We start from the raw sequence: 8,718 nt of genomic DNA on the forward strand, positions 1-8,718 counted from the left end.
TCCCCACTAATAATAATCTAGTCCGCTATGATCTCTGAACTGCTGTTGATCAGTGATTATTTTCTGTTTCTCGTAGAAGAAATGAGCTCATCAGATGTGATTTGGGTATTTCATTGAACTAGAATAGTGATAAGGATATTTTTAGTTCAAATTTGTGATCTAAGATAATCATACTAAATCATTTTGAATTTATTCTAAATACAACGATGTACATTTTTCAGTAAAACTATATATTCGCTGCTATACAAATTCATTGATGCTAGTTGCTCATGCAATAATGAGAAACCTTGGGCAATATGATGAGAAAAGTCGGTGTTTGAAAGATAGGCCTATTGAAACATTTAATTAATCATTAAACTGTCGAAAACTCTATATCTGAATTTTGGAAATACTATATACATGCAGTATAAAGAAACGAATAAGAAGAATGGAATATGTTGTAAAAGAAGGAATATGATGGTCATGATTATGATGGTGATAATAAAACAAGACATAAATTAGACATAGTTATACTATAATGATCAAGCCTATCAACATTTGACAATTAACTGATTTCATGCATAATAATACCAAATTTTTGCCTTTAGAATATTCGAGAGCGTATATAGGGTTACAACTTGCAAATGTCCTCCGGGTATTTTTTTTCCGGAAACGGTTGTTTAGATAAAGGATGAAGCTCTTTTTATCTATATGCAAATAGATCAAGACACTCCTTCGATTTTCCGTGATGACTGAAGTTTAATTCGAAACGTCATGTTGAATGCCATGCCATGACAATTTTTGAATTTCCGCAGGTATACTCTAAAAACTTTGTTTAAATTTTAAGCAATTTGTTTAAACTCGTCACTCTAACATCTGTTGTTTAAAGCTTTAAACAATTTGTTTAATTGTTGATTGTATCTTGTCCATAGTAAAATGTGTATACGTTCTTCTTTATCCTTGCAGGGCCTCGTTGTAAATCAGTTCTATAACTGAAAGGGCTATCCTACGTAAATTAAAATGAAATAAATAAACAAATTTAAGTTTTTACACAACTTTAAAATATAGTTTAAACCAACCATTTTTAACACTAGTTGATAAAGTGACTGGCTTAAACAATGTGCTTATTTCCCCAGTCATATCCAGGTGCAATTTTGTTTTACAACACGTGAAAATTTGTAACATAATATTTTTTTAATTCATTTTGCAAAATGAGCACAAGCTGTATGCTATTTTTTTTTAGCTGAGTATGAACACCAGGAGAGCGTTTCATCAATATTTTCGTCCAACAAGTTGTCAGATCTGACATCTTTCCTCGATTTTGATTGGCTGAGAAGCACTGTTACTATGGTAACTGTCGGATAAAACAGAACTTGTCTGATAAAACGTCTGACAAGTACTTTCATGAAACACTTCCCAGGTCCTGCCATTGGGACTTAATTTTGCGCCGCGAAATTTTAGGACTGTTTTTTTTAAGTCTCACGCAGCTTTTGAGACCAAAGTCGCGACATACGGGTTCACCGGGTCGTGTGGTCCAGTGGTTTGAGCTATGGACTCATAATCGTAAGGTTGTGAGTTCGAATACCAACTCTGCCATTGTCTCCACTTTGATAAAAAGGCCCAAGAGTGATACCTGTCGTCTATTATGTCAGCCACTAAGGCTGATTAACCTAGACGTAAAATGTTTCCAAGGTAATTGGTTATATACCAGCTTGGCGTTTACCAGCAAAAGATGCTGTCCTGCCGAGTTCCTACGGGAGTTACCACAAACAGAAACAGAAACAGCATCGCGACGTCACGTGACTTTTGAGAAAATGTCATGCCGAAAATGGCTCATTTTTTACTTTGTGTACAAAATCTATGGGAGGTAAAATTTACAAAAGGGTGATTATTTTTTGTTCTAATTATTCTGCTTGATTAATTTAGGATTTAATTTAGTTGTTAATTTGTCTGTAATGATTTGCATTAAAAATAATGAAAAAACAAAAAAGAAAAAAAGAAATTCTAAAAACAAAGAAATATGTAATAAAAGAAATTGGCTTTTGCAATTTTTTTTGGAAACCTTTAAATAAGATAACAAAAATTACACCTGAAATAAAAAATATTTTATTCATAATAGATAAGAAATAATCATTTTCAATTTTTAATATACTGGCTTGTAGTTAATGTGGTAAAGAATCTGCGTGCCAAATTTCGGCGCGATCGCGCGAACGACGGGAGAGATCAGAAGGGGACCATCATCCCCCCCCCCTCCGTCCTCAACACATCTCAAATAGCCCAGTCCTTTTAGGGTTAAGCCGTGTGTGTATAAGTGGTTTGGTTTTTACATTACTTATTGGTCTGATCGAGGAACGTCATCATTCGAAATAAATGACTTGGGGCTCGGGGTTCGACCCTCGGACCTTAGCATCAATTTGTGACTTCAACCGCCAACTGAATTATGCAAAATGAAAACTCGATCCCATACTTACATCGAATTCTTTCCAGTTTTAACATAATGCACCATTCGGTTGCGGTTTGGAATAGTACAAATGAGAACTAATAAGTCATGCAAACATAGTCTTGAGATAATTGGAGTTTAATTTGGCACTACACTCCTTTTTAGTCTTCGATAGAAATAATAAGATAATAAGGTATTCTCTCAGTTTCGAATAACTTACTTAGTAATTAATTTCTCAAACTAGTTGTTTGCATACCAGCATTTAGCGCTGGCGATCGATATAGGATGACATTTTCAGTTCAAACGGTCCCAACCCCATCTATATCTTTCTGTCTTATATTCTACCTCCCTTTCTACCTCTTTCTTTCTTTCTTTCTGTCTTTCTGTCTTTCTTTCTTTCTTTCTTTCTTTCTTTCTTTCTTTCTTTCTTTCTTCCTTCCTTCCTTCCTTTCTTTCATTCTTTCTTTCATTCTTTCTTTCTCATTCTTTCTTTCTTTCTGTCTTTCTTTCTTTCTTTATCCACCTTTTTGACCCATCTTCAAAAGTACACTGACTTTAGAAGCGAACAACCGTCTTGCTGATTTTATAATGTCTCCAATAGGGTAAATCCAGGCATTAATTGACTTAATATCTTTTCGGCCAGCGATGAGGTTTATTTCCTTTATTCGCGTGAGTGTTTGCATTATAATCCACTTTTTAATCGACATGTTGTTGAAACATTGCATTTCAGCGATTGTTCCTCATTTGTTATTTTGCTTTCTATTTCCCCTATCAACCGTTGTATTCAATTAACATACTACATCATCAAACTGATCATCCGGTTTTTCATGACATCCAGTTCATCATGACTGCAAACTTTTTCGTTGTTCCTTTGGATTTTTGTTGATTCGATTGAGGTGGAGTTTCTTAAATTGTATTGGGGGTTTCATTGTCCTAACTCGGTCAGGTCAACTATCTGGGAGATTGATTTTGCCTAATTTTACATTTGACACGTTCTCTTAAACCAAAATTACACCTTGAAGAGTCTGTCAATATTGTTATCCATATTTCTCCAAAATCATGGTCCGCCTTTTCATGGGTTGGCCGATAAAAGCTGATTTGAGGGGACAATCCTAACTAAATACTGATGTACAACTTAGCCTTATCATCTCTCTCAACAGGTAACATTGCGAGCGAGAAGCTATATATAAAACCAATATCCATGATATCATAGACTCTGTAGTGTAACGATATTGTGTTGCGTGCTTTTTATCACATGAGTGGTATAGTGTTATAATTAACAGGAAATATGTAGTGAAGAGACAGTGAGAAATTACAGATGCATTATCGTGTAATTCTCATTTTGACCAAGCAAGTGCAATGTGATTTGAAATATTCATGCAAACCACGCTTCGATGGAGAGGAAATTGGAAGGGGGAGAAACACGTCAGGGATGAATAGACGGAAGGAGATAGGAAATGAATACATATTCTGTCCAAAAATAATATGAAAAAATTCAAAATGGGAAATAAAATTTCTGCCGCTAACAAAAGGGATTAGTTCTCCCGTAGAGGTTAATCATTTTCTCTCCATCCTTTTCAGTTGGCAACTCACACTATCATTGATTTCGATTAGTTATTTCTACTCACATCTATCCGATTGATTTCGTGTAGAAAATAATAACACTTTCGATCGGAACATCGGAAACTGTTCATGGTTTAATTTCCTCTATCTTTTCCTTTTCTATTCGTGGGCTTTTGAGAAATGACACGGCTCGCTGAAGAACAGGTATACGGAGACAGATAGGTTCTTTCTTTATAAAAATCACACACACTGCTGCTCGTATCGCAAACTCTGTCCATTCGCTATCTTTTCTCATTTTTGTAATGGACTTGATTGGAAAAGAGAACTGCAGATTATGTTACATTTAACATGTTCAATTGCAGGTTAAGTGTACTTTTAAAGCTTTTCGGGGCATTCGGGGGTAATATGCTCCCCCCCCCCCCCCCTCACCCCGCAGAAAATAAATACATAAAGATCGATTTTGAGCCTGACTATAGTAATAATACCTTAAGATGTTTAAAATAGGTATAAATGAAATAAGAGAAAATAATGAACATAATTATAGATGAATTAATGACCCCCGCCCCCTCCCCCGAAAGAAATAGTATTGTAACACTCTTACTGAATGTGCCCTTATACAGCATTGAAAATCAGTAAAGGTCACATCGCCTCTCCAATGTGATTTTTCGGGCCCATAGGAGAGGCATGCAAAGCCCCATTTCTTTATGATAAACATTATTTCTCACTGAATTGATTACTTTATTTTTATGTATTTATTTATTTTGGCTATGCAACGATAAGCCTCAATCAGCCATCCTGATTGCTTCCAGAAAATTTACATTATACATGTCGAGCCAATCCCACAATACGTAAGAGGTTCATGGTGGTGCTGAAAAGATTCATTAACCAGTGATCTTCTTTATAATACAAGTTGGTTTACAACGGGTGGGATAGTAAACTAGAAATCAGTTTGATTCGTGCACAGAAATGGGGCATTAGAAAGAAGTTCAATAAGTAGATAGCAGGGAGAGCGTGGTATATTTTTGTATATCTCATATGTGATCATTTACAGGCACCTGTTGGCTGGCTTGGCTGCCTCGTCTTTAAAGGTACAAGAATCCCTTTTATGCATGAGTCTATATTTTCCCCATGACTGTATTCGCTATGACTTCAACGGAAAGCATTATCTTTGTTCTTGGTTTGCCGATGGTATAATTTAAAACGTTTGCCCTTACCATGCTTATCATAATATCATACACAGTTTCATGATGATGATGATGATAGTCATAAGATTCATTTTGCTTATATAGCCTATCAGCTTTAGAAAATTTTCAGATTTCACATTTAATATATACATGACAATAATGATCATATTACATTGTCAGCAGGTATAAACTTTAGATTTATTTCTTCACGTATCGACTGAGATTTCCAGATATTCTAATAAACAGATCATGTATATACAGATGTAATTTCGGATTTTATATTTCTCAAATTATCATATCTTCCTACTAAAAATCAAATGGAGAGTATATAGGTATAAGCTTGTAATCGTCTTCTAAGTTATCATACCTTCTACCGACCGCTATCACCTGCTCATCCAAATTCTTGACTTTAATCCTTCACCCGAGCTATCTTCATCCAGGACAGGTGATATTAAACCTTATATTTTATTCTTGTAACAAGATGATCTATATAGTTTCGAGAATGAGAAAGATTTTTGGAATAATGCCGGATTTGTAACAATGCCGGATTTGTAACAAAATTGTATTTGTATTCTTTTTATTGTTTCGTTTTTCTCGTATTCACACTCTTGTCTAAGCGCGCTGATGTAGATTGTCATTCTTGATAGTTGTGAACTTGGACAAAAATAGTCGGAAGAGGGGTTGGTACTTCCTGTGCTTTATATTTATTTATTTATTCATTTATCTATTAATTAATTATCTAATTTATTTATCTATTTATTTATTTATTTATTTATTTATTCATTCATTCATTTATTTATTTATTTCATTTTATCTTTTGGGGTCGTATTTTTTTCTTTCTCTTAGTATATGTTTAGCATGTCCATGTTATATTATATATTATTATCAATTATGGAATATATATAAATATATCTACTTTTGATGTTTTATGAGAAACTGATTATGATTTTACCTCGATTTTTAAAGTAAAGTCTTAAGCTTCTTCAGTCTAATCTGTAATTTTACATTTCTATCATAATTAATGGAACCATATTCTTTTTTCATGTTTGAAATCTATATTTCTTATTTCTCAACTAATGTATAATTTCAATATACAATTTTTGAAACAATTGTCATTTTTGCAGTCTGCTAATAATGTTTTTACATTCCAATTTAGCTCAGTGTCCGCTTCATTCCATTAATATGCATCGTCTAATATTCGAAATTTGAAAACCTCACATTCTTTTAAATTGGCTGTAAAGCACAATTTCCTTTCAAAATTACAGAATTTGTCAAGTGCTAGTAACGTATACATGACAAGTAATTGTTTTCTTTCTTACTTTTCTTCGTAACTGAAGATTAAGAAATATAATTACCATATATTAATAACAACTTGAACCTTAATTGTTATATCTTGGCAGTCAATCACTTTTGTATTCTTCTCTTTCTTATTCTTGCATTTTTATTTTGTTTTCTTGGATGCAAAACCAGTTTAAAGGTGCTTCAACCAATCAAGCTTTTAGCATATGTTGCAACACCTTTGTATGTTCATTAGCTACTTGTGTTTCATGTATATTTATATATTATCTGTGTATTCTTTTGCATTGTACATTGTGAACATGCATGAATAAATAAATAAATAAATAAATAGATTAATTAATTAATCAATAATAATAATATAGGGTATTTATATTGCGTACATATCCACATTGTTAGGTGCTCAAGGTGCTTCTATATTACCCGACCAAGCTGAGCGTTAAGAGTGCACACAGCTTCTTAAGGAATTACTTCCTACCAGTTTAATGCTTCTAAGTTTTAATTTTTAATTGCAAAAGAATCGACTGGCGTGTTTTCTCTGGGAAATGGTTTTGCAAATACCTTTTTTTCTTTTCATGTTTTGTCAAATTCCTCCTGCATGTATGGAAGGTCAAAATCCTTGCATGCGCATCTAAATGTAAAAGTGCATCACCCTTGATTTTGAATCGGAAATGAATTCATATTTTTATTCATTTGATGAGAAATAAACGATTACATTGAAAAACATTTCAAAGTTTATGATTCCGTTTTCTTTTCATCCTGCATCGGATCACAGACTTGGTGTAATTTCCTTCATCCCACGGCAGAATATGATTTGTTTATCTTCAATCTTTATACTGTCAATCATTCCTCTTAATTAGGATGTTACCATTGCTTTCTGTTTGAGAGCCAACATCCCCCAGGGAATCCGAGTCAATGTCTGTCGCCATCTACGACATCTTTCATGTCAGTGTCTGATTGGGACAATGAAAAACGAAAAACGATTCGACGAAAGCTATCGCCATTCATCGATGCACTTAAGTGAATAATATGACTGTCAAGTCTTGCAAATCATTATTTGATTTGTTATTGATTTAAGGAACCGCATTACCGCAATTAAAAAACAAGAGAAGTTTTGACCTCTAGCTCTCAATCATGTATCAATAATTGTACCGTTATAATAAACCTCCACTTTCTGGGGCTATGGATCAAAAAAATTTCACGACAGAGATAAAAGGAGACAAGGGAAGTAAAGGAAATGCAATGAATTAAAGGTGATATTATTTCATTTAATACTTTGTCAAAGTCAAAATCTATCAAAAAATATTAGTTTTATATTGAAGATCAAATTACTTTATTCTTGCTTGCTTCGCTCGCTAGAAACTTTTTTATTAAAAAAATCGTCATATGCCATGTCTGTCTCAATTTTCTGGCTCAGTATACTGCCTCCAGGGTTGGTGCCAGGCTTTTCTAACAGTAGAAACGTTACCCGAAGCAAAATATGAAGGTACAACGTATGATAGCTTATTAATTAGTTAAATGACCCAACGCACTCATTTCAGCTCTGTGCCATGCTTTCTTATCTCTTATTATCATCATGAGGAGTGGTCGCCTTATGAAAAAATGCCCCATGTACATGATGTAAGGCACACTCTTGAATGCCTCTCATTATCTAATGTGACATTTTTTTCGTATCACGATGTCTAATCCGATTTTTAATCGTAAGAGAGTTCATATCTACTGAAGATAAAAAAGTTAAAATAAGATGTGAGAACGACCACTTTCATATTTTTATTAATTCCTTTTTTGACAATCATGCCCCTCAACTCTATAAGGCTTTTAGGGATAAGATTGAAAACTGTGCATCTTTTTTCAGCCGTAGACATGCCCTTCAAAGGTCTTTAATATAACATTTTCCACTCAGAACTTAAGAAGACTCTTTAAAGCAAATAGCAGTTAAGAAAGACCTGACATGGTATGTGAATTAAAGGAATTCAGAGAGAGAGAGAGAGAGAGAGAGAAGGAGAATCGTAATACATGGTGGCTACTTAATTGCCATTCTGAAATTTCAAAGTGCTTTATATTCAATTCATAGAATGTATTTTTCCTTGACCTGCAAGAATCATGAGATCATTGGCATGCACGCACCTGTATCTCCCAGCAACTGGTTTCGTGTCTCAAAATTTGACATCCAACACGGTCCATTTTCGTCGTACACGGATGCGTGACCATTTTATCCATCGGAAGTCTTTCGAAGTCACCCCCAACAACCTCCGG

Source organism: Lytechinus variegatus, chromosome 1 (assembly GCF_018143015.1).
Source record: "Lytechinus variegatus isolate NC3 chromosome 1, Lvar_3.0, whole genome shotgun sequence".
NCBI lineage: Eukaryota > Metazoa > Echinodermata > Echinoidea > Temnopleuroida > Toxopneustidae > Lytechinus > Lytechinus variegatus.